Raw genomic sequence first — 22,454 nt, 5'->3', positions numbered from 1 at the left:
ACATTGCCAGTAGGACCTAGTTTTTTTTATAATTATTTTATTTTATTTTTAGTTATTTGTTTAGTTGTTTATTTTTTATTTTTTTTTTATCATTCTTTTTTATTCAATTATTGAGCATTGGTTTGGATGTTGAATATTTTGTTTTGACATTTTTATGGATCATCAAGGGTTATTCGGAATGACCTTAGAATCATGCAGGATTTCAAGAAGGTAATGGTCTAAAATAATGGGTGTTGACTCATTTTTTATTTGGATTATTATTATTATTATTTTGGTATTATCCTTTATTAATACCCTTTGGTTCAATTTTGGATATTTCGGATTTGGCATAATTTTTTTTTTTGATTCAATCTAAGGTCATTTTGGGATGACCCTAAGTAATGAAAGATTCAAATTGACATAAATTGATGATGGAATGATGGTGGTTGGGATGAGAGTTATGATATTCTTTTATAATATAAAAAAAAAAAAGAAAAAAAAATTTTGGATGATTTTTGGCATGTTACTAAGCATAAGTGGCTATTGATGAAAAACAAATTATTTGTGAATGATGCACTAAGAAATAGAAAAAGTGTCTTTTTTAATGTTGTTCATGATGAGGAGAGAATTCCAAGAAAAAAAAATCAAAAAAAAAAAATTGCAAAAAATTATTTTTTTTTCCGTGTGGTGTGCCATTAGTAGAATTCTGTTTCTGCTGTTTTTATCACCTTCTCCAACAGAAAAAACGAAAATCAGCAGAGAGAGAGAGACGTCTCTCTCTCATCTCTCTCTCTGTCTCCCCCCCCCTCTCTCTCTCTCTCTCTCTCTCTCTCTCCCCTCTTCTTCTTCTTCTCTAAAGGAATCCATACAACCGAAGTTTATGCTGAATGATTCACATGTATTCGATCGAATTGAAAGGAAGAGAGTTCAATCGTTGCTATTTTTCTAAATCTGAGAGGACTCGCGAAAGGCAAACTCAAAACGTAACATAACTCAAGGTATTTCAGTAAATTTTTGAAATGTAGATCACTGAGTCTTCCTCACTCCAAGATCAAGTTGTTTGTAATTCCATACTGCATGGTGGACCAATTTACATGCTCAATCTTGTTAGTCCAATTACCAGAGTTGCTGAGTTTGAAGCTTCGGTAGTTGAAGAATTACAAAGTTTGAGAGTTGTGTTGATGACAACCCAATTGAAGAATTACATCCTTGGCTAAGAATGTGAGTTGTGCTTGCTGCTAGCACTATTAAAAAAATTGATGGTTTAATGGTGGCAGCACAATAAGAACAAAAAATAAAATAAATAAAAAAATGTGAGTTTTGAGTTGTGTTGTGTGCTGGGCTGGAACATAATAAAAAAAAGTTGTATGTTATGTGTGTTGGCAGTATTAAAAAAAAAAAAAAAACCCTTTTGAGTCTTGATCATTGGTAAAAGTCTCAATTTCTTGCTTTATGATCCCGGCCCGTCAAATCATGTTTTGAACTATAGCATGGATTTCCATTTCATACTCTTGGCTGCGCCAATTTTTGATGTCCATAAAATAGGTTAGTCTTACTAACTTAGTAAAATTCTTTTCTTACCAAGGGTCATTGACCTCACCACGTGGCTCCCAAAAAGTTGATCCAATACTACACGCATGTGGTGGATGAAATTGTGAGAATCTTTTTTTCAAAAAAAAAAATTTTTTTTTTTCATTTTGAATTTTGATTTCAAATTTGATTTAATAGTCCTCATTCTCAAAACATTGGATCAAAGTTAAATGATGTGAATTTTATTTTCGGATCAAGACTTTTTTGTCAAAATCTTTTAACGTTGTGACATTGGGTTACAACCATGGTGAATCACGTGGCCCAATGACCCTTAGTAAAATTTGAAACCTTATGAGTTGGTCATGCTAGCCTATGTTCTCAAAAGATTTGCCATGCATATTTTTCCAAAAAATAAAAAAATAAAAAAATAAAATGTTCATCACTTCTTATCTCAATAATGACCGTTCTATCATTGATTCAATATTCATTGAAATCTTGACTTGTTTAAGATCACCCAAAATAACCTTTGATTGGACCAAAAAAGAAAAAAAATTATTGGTTATTCTTGTGCCCATGACTGATCGATAATTGATTTTTTAAGTGCTATCCTGATTAATTGATCACTGTTGTTATTTTTATAATGCCTTGATTGATTGCCTATCTAATGGTGCCATGATATTGATAAGTTTGATGTGCGTATCTTTAATAATGTGATTGAAATAATGTTTGTTTTAATTCATGTTCATGTAATTCAATGTATGATGATAAGATCAGGCCCATGGGCCCATGTGTTTGAAAGCCCCGGGCACACCCTACCCTGTTTTGCACACACCACATGCACGTTTACCGCTTTACTCACTTACACGTCCCATTTAGCCAACGTGGCACAAGTGCGTGGCCCGGTCTCTTCGGAGATGCGACGTCATTCATGAAACCCACAACTCCAGTCACGTACCTTAGGGTATATCAAACTGGGGGCATCAATACCATCTGATCAGGTGATTCTGAGAAGCATGTTGATGCACCCAGGCTGGAGCGACCTGAGCCTTTGACCTATTGTAAGCCACACAGTCACATGTCCCGATTGCCAACGTAGTACTAGTACGTGGTCGGTCCCCTCGTGGGATGCCAAACCATTTATGAAAGCTACAACTCTTGACTCGTACCCGTAGGTATAAAATGTAATCTAAGTATTTCAATTGCACTTCTTGGTCAAAACCGGTGCCTAAGCAAGATCTTGCCCCGCTGTACCCTACTGTACGAGGGGGATAGACTACGTCTATTCTAGACGAGAGGTATTTAAGTGGGCCCTTGCTCAGCATTGTGCGCCACCTCTCAACTGGAGATCAAACTGGCTGTTTTTGACTTCAGAGAAGTGAATTGAGATTTTAGATTATCATCTATACGGTATATCAAACCAAGTCACTGCGTATCGAAAGGTATATAGGTGTGCTTGGGCAAGGGTGGCCAGATAAAAATGCATGGCACATAGTAAGCCTAGAGTCTAGAAACCTTCCCAGTAGGTCACGACTCGAACTTATCGTGGGTGTTCCCGGGTTGTTTAATTGAATGAATGCATGTGATTGATGAATGTATGTGAGTGATGTGAATGATGAGATCAAAGTGTATGATTGTCCTCAAGGATAAAAAATGTTATTTTTGAAAATCAAAATGGGTGCACCGACCCAATAAAAAATCCATCTCTTGCAAATGACCCAGCCCAACTCGATCCAACAATCCTGATGGACCGGACCATTTAAATCGAAATAGAAATCAAATTTTCAAAGAAGAAAAATAGTTTACAAAGGGAAAGTATTTTCCAGAAAAAATATTTTCCAAAAGAAGTGTTTTCCAAAAAAAGTGTTATTCTCTAAAAAAATGTTTTCTAAGAAAAAACGTTTTCCAAAAAATATTTTCCAAGAGAAGATACTTTCCAAATAAAAAACTATTTTTCAGAGAAAAAATATTTTTCAGAAGAAAATATTTTCCAAAAGAAAAGAAAAGAAGGAAAAATAATTTGCAAAAGATCTATTTTTGCATGAAAAATTTTTATGGACCTTGGAAAACTACCAAAAAAATATTGTAAAAAAATAATCAGATTTGTGAAATAAAAACATTATTTTCCAATATTTTTCAAGAGTGCAACATAATTATTTTTCTTCTGAATAATCATTGAATGGACGAATTTTTTAATGGATTGGTGCACAAAAGTCAATAAAATCTCAGGGTTTATTTAAAATGTTATCAAGGGGGTGACACTGAAATTGGTTAAATTCACCTTCAAAGAGGTTTAAGGGTTATCATTGTATCTAAGCTCAATCGTCTATCGTCTAGCTAGGGCTGTAAATCCGGTTAGTTAAAGTAAACGTCAATATCAAGTCAAACAGTCAGAAATGACCTCAAAATTTCTCAACATCGTCCAGTTGTTCTTTAAAGATCATAGTGCTTCAATCCTACCGGTTATAAGCAATATCTCAGTCCTCAGTCCTAATCAAACTCGTATGAGTACTTATCTTGAGTTTTCAAGAGTCATTTGGGTTAGCTCGAGTCCCTTTTTCTAGCAAGGTCATGTCTTCCTTAGATTGAGTCTACTCTTTCCTATTGAGTCAAGTTAGTTCATTGAGTCTATAGAGGTGTCTGTTGTCCCATCTGAAATTGATCGGATAAAGGAAATTTTTGAATACCTCGAGCGCATTAACGAATTAACTAATAATTTGATAGATTTCATTTCTGAACAAGAAGATAAGAGTCGGGCTCAACCTTTAATCGAGAAAGGAAAGGTCTTTGACCTCGAAACAAAAAATAATTCCTAAAGAGATTCAGATAGAAACCATCTTATCCCTAAAGGAACACGAGGGGATAATGAATTTACTCAGAAATTTCAAAAGACTTGTTCGTGTGATCATATGAGGGTATGCTAGGTACAAGCTTGGGTGTTGTTCAACACGAAATAGATACTCGTCTATATCGATGGAATTAAAGAAGATGTTATAAAATGTATCAGCACTATCCTTACTACATCTTGAGTTTCAAATCACATATTATCAGTCGATATGGGGGTACCTTTTGAACTGATCTCCATAATGGGTCGTACTTCAAAGTATAAATCATTACTCTATGTTTAAAGTTGAAGATCCAGAAGCACAAATCATCCCCCTACCGTCCTCAGATCAATGGAACGATTGAAGCAGTTAGTAAGAGTCTCAAGACTATCATCAGGAAAATTGTGTCAATCACATCGAGATTGGTCAAAAAAAATTATCATTCACGCTATGGACATATCGAGCTTCAATTCAATCCTCTACTGGAGCTACTCCCTACTCTTTAGTGTATGGCATGGAAGCAGTCTTGCCAATTGAAATGGAAATTTCGTCTCTCAGGGTCTTGTTGGAAAATCATTTGTTAGAAACAGATTGGGTTCGTCAGCAGCATGAAGAATTAAACTTGATCGAAGAAAACGAGTTAAAGCCCTGTACCATGTGCAAGCTTATCTAAGAAGAGTCACCCGTGCATTTGACAAAAAGGTCAAAGCTCATCATTTATAAGTCAAGGATTTAACTATCAGACTTCAAAGAAAATTGAACACTCCTCCTCGACTATAAGAGAAAGTCTGAGCCCAATTGGAGAAATTCATTCATTAAGGAAATACTGTCTGGAAAAGTCGTCAGACTTCAAGATCATGATGGAAGTGAACTACCAGAACCAACCAACGTTGACCAGATCAAGCGGTACTACATTTAAGGAGGCCATATTTGGCCGAATCAATTCTCCTATTACCCAGTTCAATATATCATTTCTCAACCCTTTTGCAGTATTTTCAAAAAAAAAAAAAATTATGTTTTTTTTCTTTCTCAGCCCGTTCACCTAACCTAGGGGAGGGAAAAATTCGAACTACGTTTTGGTCTGATCCCAAAAATTTGGGGTACGTAGGCAACCTGAGAAGTTACTTCAGGCCCGACCACACCAAAATAAAAAAATAGATTCCTCGATGAAGAAAAAATCTAAAAAAAAAAAAATTCAAAAGAATGGGGAAGAAAATTCAAGAAAAAGTTTAAATGAAATGCCACACAAGGGGCATTTGGGTTTTTGAGCCTCAAAATCCCTTTCATTTTACGCCTAGTCCCAAGCCTACCTATAAAAGTCCTCCTAAGTACCGTGTGAAAAGGTTAAGGAGGGTAGTAGAACATGATCAGACAGTAATTCTAGAAGGTCAGAGGAAAAGAAAAAAAGAAAAAGAAAAAAAAATGATGAAGCCTGCTAAGTTGAAAACCTGAAAATGGCGACTTAGGCAAAAATTAAGGCAAGCTCGCAAAGTTGAAAATCTGAAAGGACAACTTTGGCAACAATCAGAGCCAAAAAAAAAAAAAAAAAAAGCTCGCTAGATTGAAAACCTGAAAAGGCGATCTAGGCAAAAGTTAGAGGAAGCTCGATAGATTGAAAACCTGGAAAGGCGATCTAGGCAAAAGTTAGAGCAATAAAAAAAAACAGAAGAAAATCCCCAAGCTGAGAGCAGTTCGAGCTGAAACATCAGAAATCCGAATAATCAAGTTCAATACTCAGCTTAAACCAGGCATAGATTCAGAAGCCACAAGTATCTTGTCTACGATCGATCTGAAAATTCTTACTTCCCCAAGTGAACCAATGGAGAGAATGGTGAATTCTATGATGAGTCTCAAAAGGAAATATTTTGTTCTCTTGAGCCTGACTCAAAATCTTTAATAAAATTAAAAGTTGGATCTTTATTGCGCTTGTGGTAATCAAATATTTCAAACCTTCATACAAGGGGCATTTTTTATTTCTCCTCTAGATATGTAATTTCCCCCCTTTATACTAGGGGCATTTTTTAATGATGTGTTCAATTATTTTCAATGCCATGTTTATTGTCAAACTAGGGACATTTTGTTTTGGAGCAATGTTAATCCTAAAATGAGAACTCCAAACCTAAGGTTACCCTCTTGATAGCAGTTTTTCAAAAAACTCTTAAGGTTCAAACTCAGGTTTTAAATTTACAAAACTTTTTTGATAAAACCTTGATGTTCAAACAAATGCATTCTGAATCTCACATAGGAGATAGGACATCCATTCTGTCCCAAATCTATTCATGCCCAGATTCAACCACTCTTCTCCAAACTCATTTTCGATCGTTTCTCTCCCAGATTTATTTCTTTGTTCTCAGTTTTACTCAGTCAGTCTCTACCAAGGGTTATCTTGGATTTTGCTCAGTCTCCGCCAAGGGTTATCTTGGATTTTGCTCAGTTTCCGCCAAGGGTTATCTTGGACCTTACTCGGTTTCCGCCACGGGTTATCTTGGATTTTGCTCAGTTTCCGCCAAGGGTTATCTTGGATTTTGCTCAGTCTCCGCCAAGGGTTAACTTGGATTTTGCTCAGTTTCTGCCAAGGGTTATCTTGGATTTTGCTCAGTCTCCGCCAAGGGTTATCTTGGATTTTGCTCAGTCTCCGCCAAGGGTTATCTTGGATTTTGCTCAGTTGCCGCCAAGGGTTATCTTGGATTTTGCTCAGTTGCCGCCAAGGGTTATCTTGGATTTTGCTCAGTCTCCGCCAAGGGTTATCTTGGATTTTGCTCAGATGCCGCCAAGGGTTATCTTGGATTTTGCTCAGATGCCGCCAAGGGTTATCTTGGATTTTGCTCAGTTTCCGCCAAGGGTTATCTTGGATTTTGCTCAGATGCCGCCAAGGGTTATCTTGGATTTTGCTCAGTTTCCGCCAAGGGTTATCTTGGATCTTGCTCAGTTGCCGCCAAGGGTTATCTTGGATTTTGCTCAGTCTCCGCCAAGGGTTATCTTGGATTTTGCTCAGATGCCGCCAAGGGTTATCTTGGATTTTGCTCAGATGCCGCCAAGGGTTATCTTGGACTTTGCTCAGTTTCCGCCAAGGGTTATCTTGGATCTTGCTCAGTTGCCGCCAAGGGTTATCTTGGACCTTGCTCGGTTGCCGCCAATGGTTTTCTTGGATTTATGCTCAGTTTACGCTCAGTTTAAATTTATTTCATTTTGACTCTTTTCCAACTCAAACTTTTTGAAATCTATCTCAGATTTTGAGCCCACACACTTGCACAGTTGTTATATCAGTCAAGGAGAATTTTTTAATTCAAGGATCTGACACTGCCAGTGAGAGCTCGCGCTCAAGGACCTGACATTTTTTCTAGTTCGGGGAGAGTTTCATGCTCAATGATCCGAATACCCCGACGAATTGTTAAATCAGGCTGCAAAATGAACTGTCACTAGCTTTGGCATTCGGATATCGCACTAATCTACCAAGATAGATTTGCTATCTAGTTTGCTTCAACCCTCTGCCAAAGAGGGGCATCTGTAGACACCCCATTTTTGCATCCGCCTGATTAATCAAGTCGTCGACCCGATCGCAAAGGTTCCCAATGATGGATGTCTATTCCAATACTTCATTTTGTTACCAGATATGTTTCAGAAATCCGGATGAGGTATCTCGAACTGACAAAACTTAGAAACCACGCTACGCTAGGAAAATACGACCCCAGAAACATAGAAATCATCATCTTGCAAATAAAAAAGAAGCTTCACGATAAAAATCACTAAATTACCAAAATACCCCTAACATCAAAACAACTCTAGAGCCTGCATTACGCTTAGGAAAATCCACTCAAACACATAAAACAATAAATCGAAACCAAGTAAACCACTTCGCCAATTTTCACAAAATTTGATAAAATTACGAAAATACCCCTCATAAAGTTCACGATCATTTCATACAAAAAACTTCATAAATGACAAAAACCAACATTCCCATTGAATTCCTTACGAAAAACTGATTCCAAAACATCTTGGAACATTGAAAAATGACTTAAAACGTAAAAAATCCTCTCCGAGGGCAAAACGGTAATTTCACAATTTTCATAATTAAAAAATTCGAAATTAATAAATAAAATATTAAATAATTAAAGTGAAACATTAATGAAATTAATTTAAAAAGTTGAACCTAAAAAATCGATTAATTGGACTCTCAGGCAAAATTGTTGAGGGTTCGTGGGATATTTCTTTAAGGACCCTCCATTTGGGGGTCCAAAGAATTAAAGATATAATAGAAGGGGGTTCTCCAAAAATTAAAAGTAAATCAAGCAAGACTAAAGTCAAAGTATTAAAGTCAATCAAGTGAGACTGAAGTCAAAATTAAAGTCAATCAAACAAGACTGAAGTCAAGGTACTAATCGAGTCAATCTCATAAGACTAAGGTCAAAACCCTAAATCAAAACTCTAATCTAAACTAATCAAGTCAATCTCATAAGACTAAGGTCAAAACCCTAAATCCAAACCCTAATCTAAAACTAATCAAGTCAATCTCATAAGACTAAAGTCAAAATCCTAAAATCCTAAAGACTAAGTCAAAACCCTAATTGAAACCCTAAAAGTAACCCTAATCAAACCATAATGCTTCTAAAAACTTTATAAATAGGAGCCTCCACACCCTATTTTCGTATCAAAGAAAAAATCCTAGGAAAAGTAGGTGAAGAAGCCCCCACAACCCCTCCAAAATCCTAATTTTGGAGCCCCAACTCCTTCCCTAACACCCCTACTTCGATTTTAGCCTAAAAAACACCCAAAAACCTTTCAAAAACACCCCAAAAATCCACCACAAATTCGAAGCATCCAGATCCAAGAAAGAGACACCTTGCCTTGGAGATCAGAAATCAGATTCGGAGACAAAGCGAAGTAAGGAGTACGGTACAAGGAACTCCTTTTTAGATCTGAGGGAATAGTACTTTTGCAGATCGAAGGTAAGGTTTTTTTTATTATTTTTTAAATCTAGGTTTTATCATTAGCGATGTAGTTATATTTGGTATAAGTAGAGACCGGCATTGGCCGGGCGGGGTTGGTGCCTAACACCTTCCAACCCCGTAACATGATCTCCGGATTTAGATTTCTATAGTAGACTAGTTCTTTTTTATCCATTGTAGGGTCAGTTTGGTTCCTAGACCACAATAACTAGGTGGCGACTCCCAAACCTCAAGGGTCAAAAGCGGATCCGCGCACCCCGCGGATCGAGGGCGCTTTCAGAGCTGCACAGCCCACTTTGCCATTCTGCCCAATCCTTTCGTTTTCCCCAATACGAACTTGAAAGGATACACTGTAATGATCTGCACTCGATGTGACTGGAAGTACGACCTTAAGCGTAACGCTGTGTAGACTAGTGCTAACCACATCTTCTTAAGTCTGGAGTAACGTGATTGATTGTAAAGCTTGCTATAGAGATGCAGAGATAGAGATGTGAACTAAGACTTTGGGCAAGTCGAATTCGTTCCACAGGGACAGTTTGGATTCAAAATCTCATTCGGATAAAAAGGCCAAAACAAAATTAACAACAGATTTTTCTTAAAAATAAAATTGATTTGTTTAAAAACAGAGATGAGAGTAGCAACTAATTTGTAAGTGAAATTAAAACTGAAAAGAAAGATTGAAAATCTAAGAGAGAGAGATTAGAGAAGTCAAGTAGGCTTTTGTAATGAATCCATAACGTAGATAAATTCTAAATACACTCAATCCATGGAGCAAGTCATTGCTCATGGATCGGATGGTGGAACAATTAAATCCTTGAAAGTAATTAAAAGATAATCATGAAAACACTAGCATGATTAAGATTGCCCAACTTATCTTCTGATTTTTCACAGAGCATAGCCATTCTTGAACTTATCTAAGTAATGGCTATCTAAGTTGGATCAAAATTATAAGCTGGATTACCTTAATCAGAATAGAATTTTCAGATTTAAAACATGTAAGCAAAACAAGGATTTAAATCTACACTAGAGGGATTAATTTGCTCTGGCTTCCTTAACTTCTCTAATGAGAATTTAGCCAATCATCACAGAAATTAAAATTGCAGAAATTAATAAAAGATCAAAGAACATGGGTGAAGAAGATGATGATCGATCCGAAATTCTTCTTTTATAGCTCTCCCAAAAATTACACAAACAATGAATAGTTCACTCTTGATGTTCTCACTACACTCAAGATCTCACCCAAAGGAAAATTACAAAGAATAAAAGAAGATTAAAGAGAGGAAAAACCAAAAATTAGAGAAGAAGAGAGCCTAAGAGGGACCCAAGAGGGGACCCCTTCTTTGAAATCAACCCTCAAATTTATAATGTTCGTATTCGGGTAATCGGAGTGATTTGACGGATAATTCGATTCGAATGACCCAATCAGTTACAACCACCGAAGCTTCTGTAAAAATCTCGAGGACAAATTCCTCAAAATGATCGCGGTGCGGTCTTGGCTAGCCGCGATGCGGTGACGTGGCGCCCAAAATCCTCAAGATTTTGCCGAATGATTCCTTTTTGCTCGCATGTTGTAACAGTAATTGTTATTTCTTTTGTTGGTTTCTGAATGTGTCATTCTCACCTGAAATTAGTAACAAACTATTGTTAGCCACATTAATTTGGGATTTAATAAAATTTATTATTATTTTAAGGGAACTACTACTTAAACTTTGATAATCTTGGTGAAATTACGATCCTAAAATGTTATTATTGGGACCTTATCACACCCCAAAACCTCAATTTTGCTAGTCCCGAGCAAAACTTAAATCTAAACAACTCCTCTTTCGTGAGGTTTTCGACTGCATTTAGCTTATGCAGTAAGCTCTTAAACCCCTAGGTTACCCCTAGTGGACGAGTTTGACTCGTGAGGGTTTGCAGTGAAAGAATATACCCACAAAATTCTAACATTTTACAAAAATATTAAAATCAAAATCAAAGTATGTAAAGTGAACATAACGACATTTCATAAATCAGTCAAAGGTCATTTATGTTTGAACAAAGTTCTAAGTTTTTTATTCCTCATTTTCAAAAAATTTGAAAGATAACTTGAGTGCTTGTGTGATTTTCTGATTTTTTTTTCTTTTTAAAAGCAACATCTTTTTAGGAACAAGATTTCACCTCCTAACTGCTAAGAATGGTTGGTTCTACCTAAGTTCTAACTCGAAACTAAGCATCCTGTTTGGGATTGTGAGAGGTGTGGATATTCACTTTAATACCTCTAAGGGGCTTTATCTGTGATATTCCAGTTTACTCACGTTTTTACCATTGACGGCTTTTTCCCTACTGCACTATTTGGTCTCATTGGAATCTTTTTTCATTTTTTGCAGTTCTAGCCATCTTTGACATTTTTCTCGTATTTTCTGTTTCTTTTTTAGATTTTATCGCCCTTCACCATTTTTTGGTATTCCTTTTACAAAAAGCAGGTAGCCCTTTTCAAGGTACCCAGTTTAATCCTATGGTTGCTGTCCAAGTAATACTAACTTCAATTCTGTTTTTCTTCTAACCAGCCAACCAAAGGACAGAGAAGTCATAGTTCACTAGACTAGGTTTTCCCTAACACTCCAGACAGAGAAGAGGGCCAACTTTTGTTCCATAAAATCTTATCTTTCCAAATACTTAATCAGAAGTAAAATTTTACAGTATATCTTTCATAATTTTCTTAATGAGGAATAACCAAAAAGAACTTTTGATCAAAAGTTAGAACATGAGCCTGAGATTTGAAATTCATATGTAAAAAATATATACAAAGATTTTGAAGAAAATATTTCGAAAGTGTTGAATATTTTTGAAATTTTTTTTTTTAACATGAAATTAAACTAGCAATAAAATAAACATGAACCTAAAATACTAATGAGATGCAATGCAATGCAATTGTGAGCTAACTTAATACCCCCAAACCTAAATGACATATTGTTCTCAATATGCAAGCAGTAAGGAAAAATAGAAAGGTTAGATCACACCTGAAACGAATTGGGCATTAATGTGCAAAGTCTTGTTACAACTACTCTGAAAAGAATGAAAGTTATAACAATGATAATTTTCGAAGCAGTTTTTTTTTTTTTTTTTTGCATAAAAGAAATCTTTCCTAAAATAGAAAAATAACCTAATTAAGAAATTAAGAAATTAAAAACATCATAATCTAAAATTTAAACCTATCTTAATCCGAACATTCAGTGGTCTGTGCCTTTTTCTCCTCAATATAAGCTAACATCTATCTCTGCTACTCAATCAACAATTAGTGACCAGGCTGCAGTTCTAGTGACACTCATTGATTTGGGTTCGATAGTGGACTTGAAGATGAAGAGAATGAGAAAGGGATTAAAGTTAGAGGTTTTTTTTTTTTTTTTTTTTTTTTTTTTTAAAGAAAAATTTTATTTCCTAACTACACTACTTATTAAAATAAAAGCACATGGGTTGCCTCCCAAGCAGCACTAAGTTTAACATCTTCAGCTGGACCTATCAAAAGATCTGATATATAGGAATTTTCTTAACATTCATTTTAACGGACACAACAATCGACTTTCCACCCCAATTGATAGGTAAACATATTTTTACCATCGTTAAGACATGAAAATTATTTTTTAAAATGATCAACAACCCTCGTTTGTCATCAGTTCTTAGTGTCATCACTTTTTCAAAACAAGTTTCAATCATCATATTCCCAAAGAGAATGGAAGCTGTAAGACATAAAAGGGTCTTTACACTTTTGTGAAATGATGGGTTGGATGGGATACGAAATTGAATCAATAATGGTCGAAATTGGTGTGACTAACAAATTAGAATTGGTTGGTGATTCCTCCTGGATAACAGTCTCCTCTGATGGCGGATCAATTTGCTTAGCCAAATTTATACAATCAACTTGCTCATTGGGAATTTGAAACATTGGTTGGCTTTCATGGGTTATCTCATTTGAAAATTGACCATTTTCTCTTTCTTCTAAGGGCACAATAAGCTGACTTAGTTGGACTTCCATCGTTGCTTCGGTTGGAATTGTAACCTCATTGGTTTGAATTTAAATTTCAATTGAGACAGGGTTATCAATTGTTGATGGACAATCATCGAAATCTTTAAAAAAGTAGAACTGGTCACTAAGGTTATTTTGAAAGAATGGTGGATTTTCCAGGATTGAGATATCCTCATTTTTGAATTTATCAAATTTTCCTTCTTCTAAGGATAACGCTAGGTGACTCAGTTGAGTTTCTATGTTGACTAAGGCTTGACCCATATCCCATTGTTGTTGATGATTTAACAACTGTTGTTGATGATTTACCAACATTTGTTGATGGAGCTGTTGTTGTTGGATTAACTGTTGTTGTTGAATTAAGAAGGCAGACATCATAGACTCTAATGACGACGATTGAAGAGAAGACAAATATGAGTGAGTGGATATTGGCTCAGGCTCTGTAGCTCTACAATTGGAGAAATGTTGAGAATCATAGGATTGTTGGAAAATTATAGTTGGATTCATCATCGAGGTGTTATGCAAATAAAACTCTTCATGGTTACCAAAATGACTACCCTAAGTGAACTCGTTCTGACACGGTATGGAATTTTGGGGAAACAAATTATCTACATGGTATGGTTGGTCGAACGAACTGGGTGTCGGCATCCAATACGAATTTTGAGAATGATGCATATTGGCCTGTCTAGCATGAAGCATGGGCTGACTCGGACAATGCTCGGGAGAATGACCATAATTATCACATAAGCCGCACGAGATCAATGATTCTCTCCTAAACTCCATGACGATATAAATCTGCTCGAGGTTATGTATCTAACCTAACATACACTATTGAATTGCACACAGAAGAGGAAGGAATTCACACGTGAAAACTGGGTGCCTATGACTAGACAGCTCCTAACTGGTTCAAAGGATTAATCAAAGCCTCTAACCCAAATCTCTGAAATCGGAACAGCCAGTTTAATCTCCAGATGAGAGGTGGCGCACAATGCTGAGCAAGAGCACTCTTAGATCACCTCTCGTCTTGAATAGACGTGTGTCTATCCCCTGAATTCACGTAGAACTACAGGGCAAGATTGCGCTTAGGCACTGTTCACGATCAAGAAGTGCAATTGGTGCAACTTTTAATTAACTTTGCTTAATGAGCTCGATGGAACCTAGAGTCCAATCTAATTAATTTTAATTAATTAATTGGCTGTGAATTTGATTTTCCTGAAAGGGCAAGATATCGGTAATGAACTCCGATTCTTATCTTATGGTGCCATCCTCGTAAGGGTGCCCTTATTACTAGGTGCAATCCAATGTGTACAGATTAGTCACTTAAAATCAATACAGAAACTCACTAGCGAGAGATGCGTGAATGTTTCAAAATTTTACTTCCCATTCTAGACGGGGGATGATCGAGTTGAGTCAACTCGGGCCACCAACACCAAACTTGGTGTCCGAACTTGAGGGGCTGAGATAGTTTCGTCCCACTATTGTCCGTCCTTAATTATATTACAATCCGAGCCCTCTTGGATACAATTAAAATTTAATACAAATTCAAGTACCTAATACAAATTATTTTCTAAGAAAAAAATAAATAAAATGAACAGAGAATTGGAAGTTGCTGTCTTCTTAGTGAGGGAATCAATTTGGTGGATAAAATTTCCACGTGTCGTCTTTCGTTGAAATCCGTCGAGTCCTTCACCTGAAAATAACAAAATTATTCAAATCAGAATGCTAAGAAAAAAAAAATATGACCATTACAATGTCCATGATGTCAGAAACTTGTTCAACAAAAATCAGCAAAACTTATTGACACGTCACCGCGGAGCACCTAGAGGCAACCGCGGCGCGGTAAAATTTTGATGAAAATCAAAATTTCAAATTGGAAATGGTTTCTGATATCCTCAGGATTGTAATGGAATTTTTTTCAATTTTTTTTCTGTTCGTTTGGCTTCTGTTTTAAGCAAAACACGTTCGGTTCTGTTTCGGATACTTTCCGAATTGGAAAATGAATCAACTCGCTGTCCCCGGCAGCGGCGCCATTTTGATCGATTGTAAATCTTGCTAAATAAATGCAGAGATTAAGATGTGAACTAAGACTTTGGGCAAGTCGAATTCGTTTCACAGGGATAGTTTGGATTCAAAATCTCATTCGGATAAAAGGGCCAAAACAGAATTAGAAAACAGATTCATTTAAAAACAAAACAGATTTGTTGCAAATTAGAAAATGAAAATTAACAATAGAAAAGAGAAATTGAAACTAGTGAGAAATGGCTTAGAGAGCTCAACTCTACCATTGCAAGTCATCCAAAATGCTAATTAATTCTAAATATGACTCAATCCACGTAGCAAGTCATTGCTCGTGGATCGGAAGATGATTCGATGTATCCATTGATTGGAATCTAAAAGTATCCATGAAGATCTCTGATTTAGGCAAGATTATCTGACTTATGCTTCCATTCATCACAGAGCATGAGTGTTCTTGAACTTATCTAAGTAATACTCATCAAAGCTTGAAATGGAAGTATAAATTGGATGATCTTATCATGAAAAGATTCACAGATTTAACATTAAACATAGAAATATAGAATTGAAATAACATGAATAGAATGAACTTGCTCCGGCATCCTTGATCTCTCTAAAGAGGATCTAGCTACTCATAGCAAGGGTCATGGTTGCAACAATAAGAAAATAAAGAAGACACTAGATGGAGAGGAGAATGTAAAACAGAGTTGCAACTTGTGATTCCTTCTTTAAATGGTTCTCCAACGAATTACAATAAGAACTAATGGGGGAAAAACTAATACAATCAACTCTTAATCCTCTCACTATTATAAAACACTCTCTCTAAAAGAAAAACTAGGAACTATGCAAAGAAATTGGGGAGAAGAAGAGGCTCAAAAGGGACCCAAGAGGGGACCCCTTCTTTGAAATCAACCCTCAAATTTATAATGTTCGTATTCGGGTAATCGGGGTGATTTGACGGATAATTCAATTCGAATGACCCAATCAGTTACAACCACCGAAGCTTCTGTAAAAATCTCGAGGACAAATTCCTCGAAATGATCGCGGCACGGTCTTGGCTAGCCGTGACGCAGTGACGTGGCGCCCAAAATCCTCGAGATTTTGCCGGATGCTTCCTTTTTGCTCGCATGTTGTAACAGTAATTGTTATTTCTTTTGTTGATTTCCGAATGTGCCATTTTCACCTGAAATTAGTAACAAACTATTGTTAGCCACATTAATTTGGGATTTAATAAAATTTATTGTTATTTTAAGGGAACTAGTACTTAAACTTTGATAATCTTTGTGAAATTACGATCCTAAAATGAGATTATTGGGACCTTATCATAACGCGTCCCGACTTAGTGAAAGTCTTGTTCAAGAAATAAATGGGTTGCTCGACTGCTGGTCCAAGCCTGATCAAGACTGAATTGAGTGCGTGCTCTGAGATGACTAAGTACAGTCATAATTCCTCTTCCACTTCTGGCTTGGAGAGTATAAGTGGTTTTCCCAAGTACTTTTTTAGTTCTACGAAGGCTTGCTCATACTCTTCTGTCTACTCAAACCTGGTATTTTTCTACAGCAACTGGTACAATGGTCTGCATTTATCCGAAGACTTGGAGATGAAACGATTAAGTACTGCCATTTTTCCTACCAACTTCTGAACTTGCTTCTATGTTTTTGAGGAAGGCATTTCTAACAATGCTCTGATCTTGTCTGGATTGGCTTTTATCCCTCTCTTCGTGACCAGGTAACTTAAGAATTTTCCCAAGGTTAATGCGAAAGTGCATTGCTTCGGATTAAGCTCATCCCGACTTTTTTTACTTGAAAAAAGACATCTTCTAGATCAGCTATTTGATCCTCCTTCCTTTTACTTTTCACCAGCAGATCATCTATGTAGACTTCTATGATTTTTCCTAACAGATCCCAGAAGAGTTCTGTTACCAATCTCTGATACGTAGTCTCATAATTTTTCAATCCAAAGGGCATGACTTGGTAGCAATAGAGTCCCTGCTCGGTGATAAAGATTATTTTCTCTTGATCTGTCAGGCTGAGCTGTATCTGATTATAGTCAGAATAGCCATTCATGAAAGACAACCTCTTGTGGCATGAAGTCACATCTACCAACTAATATATCTTTGGCATAGGAAAACTATTCTTGGGACAAGCCTTATTTAGGTTTATAAAGTCAATATAAACTTTGACTTTTCCATTCTTCTTAGGCACTATCACGATGTTTGCTATCCAATCAGGGAATTGCACCTCCCTAATAAATTCAGCTCTAATCAGCCTGTTCACCTCTTCGTTCACTACTTCTCTAAATCGAGGTTCTAATCTTTTTGGCTTCTACTTTATCGATTTGAAGGTTGATTCCACATTCAAATGGTGACAGATCACCTCTAGGTTGATCCCCGACATCTCTTCTATGGATCAGGTGAAAACATCCCGGTTCTTTCTTAGACAATCAATCAGTACTCTCAACTCCTCTAGAGCCAATTTCGTTCCTACACCTATCTGTCTGCCTTCTCCTATATTCACAATCTGGATACTTTCCAGGCACAGGGATTCACCAGGCTCATTTTCCCCCCATTGTAACTATTATTAATGAACCTTGATCTCAGAGGGCTCCTCTCTGCCTAATGTACACACTTGGGCCGCTCTCCTCGTATGTCTCACATCCTTCATGGCATTGGAAATCGTAGAACCTGATAATACGTATAGGGTACAACTTTCATCTCATGCATCCACTATCTACCTAGGATGGTGTTGTATGGAGAACAACCTTTAACGACCATAAACCTGGTCATCAAGGTTATAAGTCTTGCCTACACAGGCAAAACTATCTCCCCCCAAGGCTGATTTGTCCTTCCATCAAACCCAATCAGTGGTGTTCCTACTAGAATGAGCACACTTCTACTGAGGCTCATCTTCAGAAAAGTTGAAGCGTACAAAATGTTGATAGAGCTGCCATTGTCGATCAACACCCTCTTGAGAGTAAAGGTGTCTACCTGGAGAGTTACCACAAGTGCATCATTACAGGGTCTTACTACCCCCTTTAGGTCCTTTTCTATGAATTCCATAGTCTGTTTGACATAAGGTTTTATATGCTTTGTAAGCCCACTCATTGTTGTATAAACATGAGCCATATGCTCTACTCTACGTCTCTTGATCCTCTCGTCATTTATGTTCTGGTCTGATCTTCTACTCTCCTACCTGAGAACAACATGTATCACAGCTACCCTACGATCCTATCCTTCAATAGGTGGCTGGTCAGGCCCGAGGATCCTATCTCAGGGCGGATCTTCCCTCTGCCTTCTGGGCAAATCTCTCAACCTACCCTACTCTACCAACTTCTGAAGAAATCTCCTTAATGCCTAGCATCTATTGGTGGTGTGCGCCCTTACTTTGTGGTACCTGTAGTATCTTTCATATCGATTTATCTAATCTCGAGGAAAGGGTACTAACCACTCAAAATAAGGCTCATTTGCAATGAGCAACAAGATTTAACTAAGGGACATGGCGAAATATGTCCCATCTCTTATTTGTTCTTTATCCTACGCAATTGATTTTTTCTTACTCTGCTGGTATGGTTGATGCTACTTATTGGGTTTCACCATATAATGTATTACCTTGCTCTTTCTGGTAGAATTCTGAGGGTCATCTTTCAAACGAATATACTTCTTTACTTTTTCGAACAGTTCATTCAATGCTTATGGTCTCTTCTTCACAAGGGACCTATACAACCTTAAGCCAGAAGGCAAGGAGTTCCTGAATGCCACAACAGCCATTTTCTTGTTGCAACTCTCTAAGGACATCGTTTCCTCCTTGAATCTTCTCATAAACTCTCTGAGACTCTTTCCAGACTGCATCTTCATGCTAAGCAGCGCATCAACGTCTTTGCTGCTCTTTATATTGCTAATATAATGCGCTACAAAGGTAGTACATATCTCCTCAAAAGAAGTTATGGACCCACCTAGTAACTTATGGAACCATGTTAGCGCATTCCCTTGCAAACTCGAAGGGAACAGTCTGCACATCAATCCTTCATTTCCTTCCCATAAAGCTAACATCTGTCGAAAATGGAAAAGATGCTCCACTGGATCTTTCGTTCGCATGTAAGAAGTAAAGCGTGGCGGCATAAATTTTTTTAGAATTTCCTCTGCTAGGATTTATGCCGTAAAGGAAGACTTCTGGATCCCTTTAACGGTTTGCACAGCCGTTGTGCCTATATCAACACTTTTCATCGTTTCCTTCTCTTTTCTGATCATCTCTTTTATTTATTCTTGAGTTAAACCTATTACAAGCTCAGTCCGAGTGGTTGTGGTGGCAACCTCTATCTCGCCTTCTCCCGTAGGGATCAATAACGGTACGCTCTCTTCTGTACTCGAAGCACAGTCACCTTCATCTGATAATTGAGGGTCTCTTGGTGGGCTATCTTGCCTGACTGACTGCTAGTTATCGAGACGTTGGCTTAAATTCCAATTTTGTTCAACCAAATCGTCCATCTTCTTTTGTATTTTTTCCTGCTGCTTCCTTATGGCATCTAGCATTGTCAAGAGCTGAGCATCTGTGGCCGGTGCCACTGGTGGGGGTACATTGACTTCATTTGTTCTTGTGGATCTCACCATTGTTTCAACTGAAATCAATTTGCTACTAGTATTCCCATAGACGATGTTAGTTTTGTGTGATCATAATCCGGTAGACGGCTTTGAAATACTATGCCTTACTAATATGAAGTCGCTCCAAGCACTTTCTTCATCCCAGCAGAGTGGTATTTGCCAAAATCACTCCGACATTCAAGCTAAAAAAGTAGAGGAATCGTCTAAGAAAATTGGTTAGACTTCTGACCTCTCCCAAAAAGATTCCCTTCCACAGTACTAACTGTGTTCCTTATAATTCCTTGCTGTGAATTAGGGTTTTTCTTTTTTTGGGCGACAATCCTAGGATATCCCCTAACTCTACAGGATTGTTTACCTAACGAGGATCTTTTGGATTGATCGTACTATTTTATAGAGATCTCCTCCTTGACCATCAGATTTACGATTACTCTATGACCAGGCCTGCCCTACTTGGCTGGCCTGGTTTCACTTAATGTTGTGCTGCCCTTCCAACCAAGTTAGGGAGATCTCCACTTTGATCTACCCTGCTTGAAGGACAGCACTCGTATGCTGACCTGCGCCTATTACCACTTAATCAGCTTGGACACGTGTACAACTTAGATTAAACCGTAATTATTTCCCTTTACAAAAGGGATCTTGAAAAATGTGATACAAAATGATCAATCTCAAGCAAATTGGGAAGTTTTCTTAAAACTGGATAATGGTAATGAAAATTTTCATCGGTGGTTTTGACCTATTTATTTGTTTCATGTTTTATTTGTGTACTTGAGTTATTATTCTTTATATACCTAGTGTTGTAAAAGGTATATATGGCTGAATTTTCTGAATTTTTTTAACTCTTTAATGGCATTTTGGAAGGAGCCTCGATTTAGGGTTTGTTATGGTGGTTCACAAAATCGCCATTAAAATCGGCTCAATTGATCACTATGGTTTTGTTTCTTCCTTCTTCTAAGTGGAACGCCTCCCATTGATCTGCTGATTTAGAAGCTCGTCATTCTTCAAAGGAGTTTCCAATGAAGATGCCCCCTTTTATCGCCTATCTTGACGCTCCATGAAAACTGCCAAAATGAAATGCCTCTAAAAGCCCTCGATTTTGTAATGTGTTGAAGTTAAATTATACTCTAAACATTTTCATATCTCATCTATGTTGTAAATTTTTGTGTTGCTCTCCATTTATTTTAATTAAATTTTTAAGCGAATTATTGAACATATCATGGTTTAAATTCTTGTTTCATCTCATTGTTTCAATTTTTTGAAAAATCAAAATGATACTAAAACATTACCGTAACATTAATGAAATATTTCATGATATATGAAAAATTCTGAAACATTAATTTCAACGTTTGAAGAAGTCTTGTAGATGTGTAGGTTTCACACTACATAGGTTTTGGAGTAGCCACCATTCATGTATTCTTAGGTGTGAATGATCACTTGAAAATGCGTTTTCTCAAAATAATTTTTTTTTACTTTGAAAATTACTCGCAAATTAGTCTTAACCGAAACATTCAAGTAAGAAGGTTTGGTTGAAGGATGCGAGGAAGGTGTTAGACATCCCATCCTACCCACCAAGTTGGTGGTTAGCTAGGCATTGGATATGTGAAGACCAGACTATTTTTTAAAACAGGTTTGGTTAGTAAGATGATGATAATACATGAATGTACAATGCATGCATACTAAAGTATATGTGCATGGCTTGATATGCTATGTCCTTACCAGTTGGGATTCTCATGTTTGTTTTGAGTTGGGAGTATCAACCCATAAGGATATAGCACCCTTTAAACGCTGGCATCTTTTATGATGGCGTATAAGCAATCAGAATGTACCCCAAGATTTGGGCTTGGATATTGTCGGTAAGATTTTTAGTGACATTCCATTAGTAGGAGTGTTATTTTGTAACCTTTACCATTTTCATGCTTAATCTATATGAATGCACGAAGCGACTATGTGCTAAGTGAAAGCATGTTAAATGTTCCAATGGAACTTATTATGAACTTACCATGGTGGGGGATCACCTTATGAGAGGATATACGTCTCAATCTTGTCTTGTAATTATAGTGTCTAAACTACATGAATAATGATACTAACAGGCTTAGTATGCTTTTAACTACATGATGCATGCAAAATAAATCAATGGAGCTTATTATGGATTCAAAGTTGTGGGGATCACCTCGTGAAGGATAAAGTACTCCCTAATCTCATCTTGCCATTGTAAATGCTTACACTACATGAACATGAACATGGACGCTATAGTTTACTACATGATTGGATTCTAAAAAGGTCCTACAGAGTCTTTCTTTTGATTCCCAATCTGACTTTCAATTTCTAGGTGGGTTTACCAATGTATTAGGTGAGATAAGGATTTGAATTGATTTTAGGCTCTAATGAAAAATAAAATAAAACTTATAATGAGGGAGGTAGGTATAAATAGGAAGGGAAATGGAAATAAAGAAATTAAATCAGTGTTCATACCTTTGCCTTCTTCATTTTCATCATCATCATCACCTTCATCTTCTTCTTCTAGGATCTTTAGGAGATGAAAGTAAGACAGATTTTTGGGGTCTTGAAGA

General features: G+C 36.8%; 1 long non-coding RNA gene across 1 annotated transcript in view; it reads left to right on the top strand.

Moving 5' to 3' along the window:
- LOC147387676 (uncharacterized) overlaps positions 1 to 21,023 on the top strand; it is a 32,755-nt gene extending 11,732 nt beyond the window's left edge. Inside the window, exon 3 of the long non-coding RNA XR_015171336.1 lies at positions 20,746 to 21,023. This is a non-coding gene — a long non-coding RNA (uncharacterized LOC147387676). The remainder of the gene's footprint in view (positions 1 to 20,745) is intronic.
- The last annotated feature ends 1,431 nt before the right edge of the window (positions 21,024 to 22,454 follow it).

Source organism: Akebia trifoliata, chromosome 13 (genome assembly GCF_017979445.1).
Source record: "Akebia trifoliata isolate Shusen 1 chromosome 13, ASM1797944v1, whole genome shotgun sequence".
NCBI classification, from domain to species: Eukaryota; Viridiplantae; Streptophyta; class Magnoliopsida; order Ranunculales; family Lardizabalaceae; genus Akebia; species Akebia trifoliata.
The sequence above is the reverse complement of the archived record's forward strand: the minus strand, read 5'-3'. Positions and strand labels throughout refer to the sequence as shown.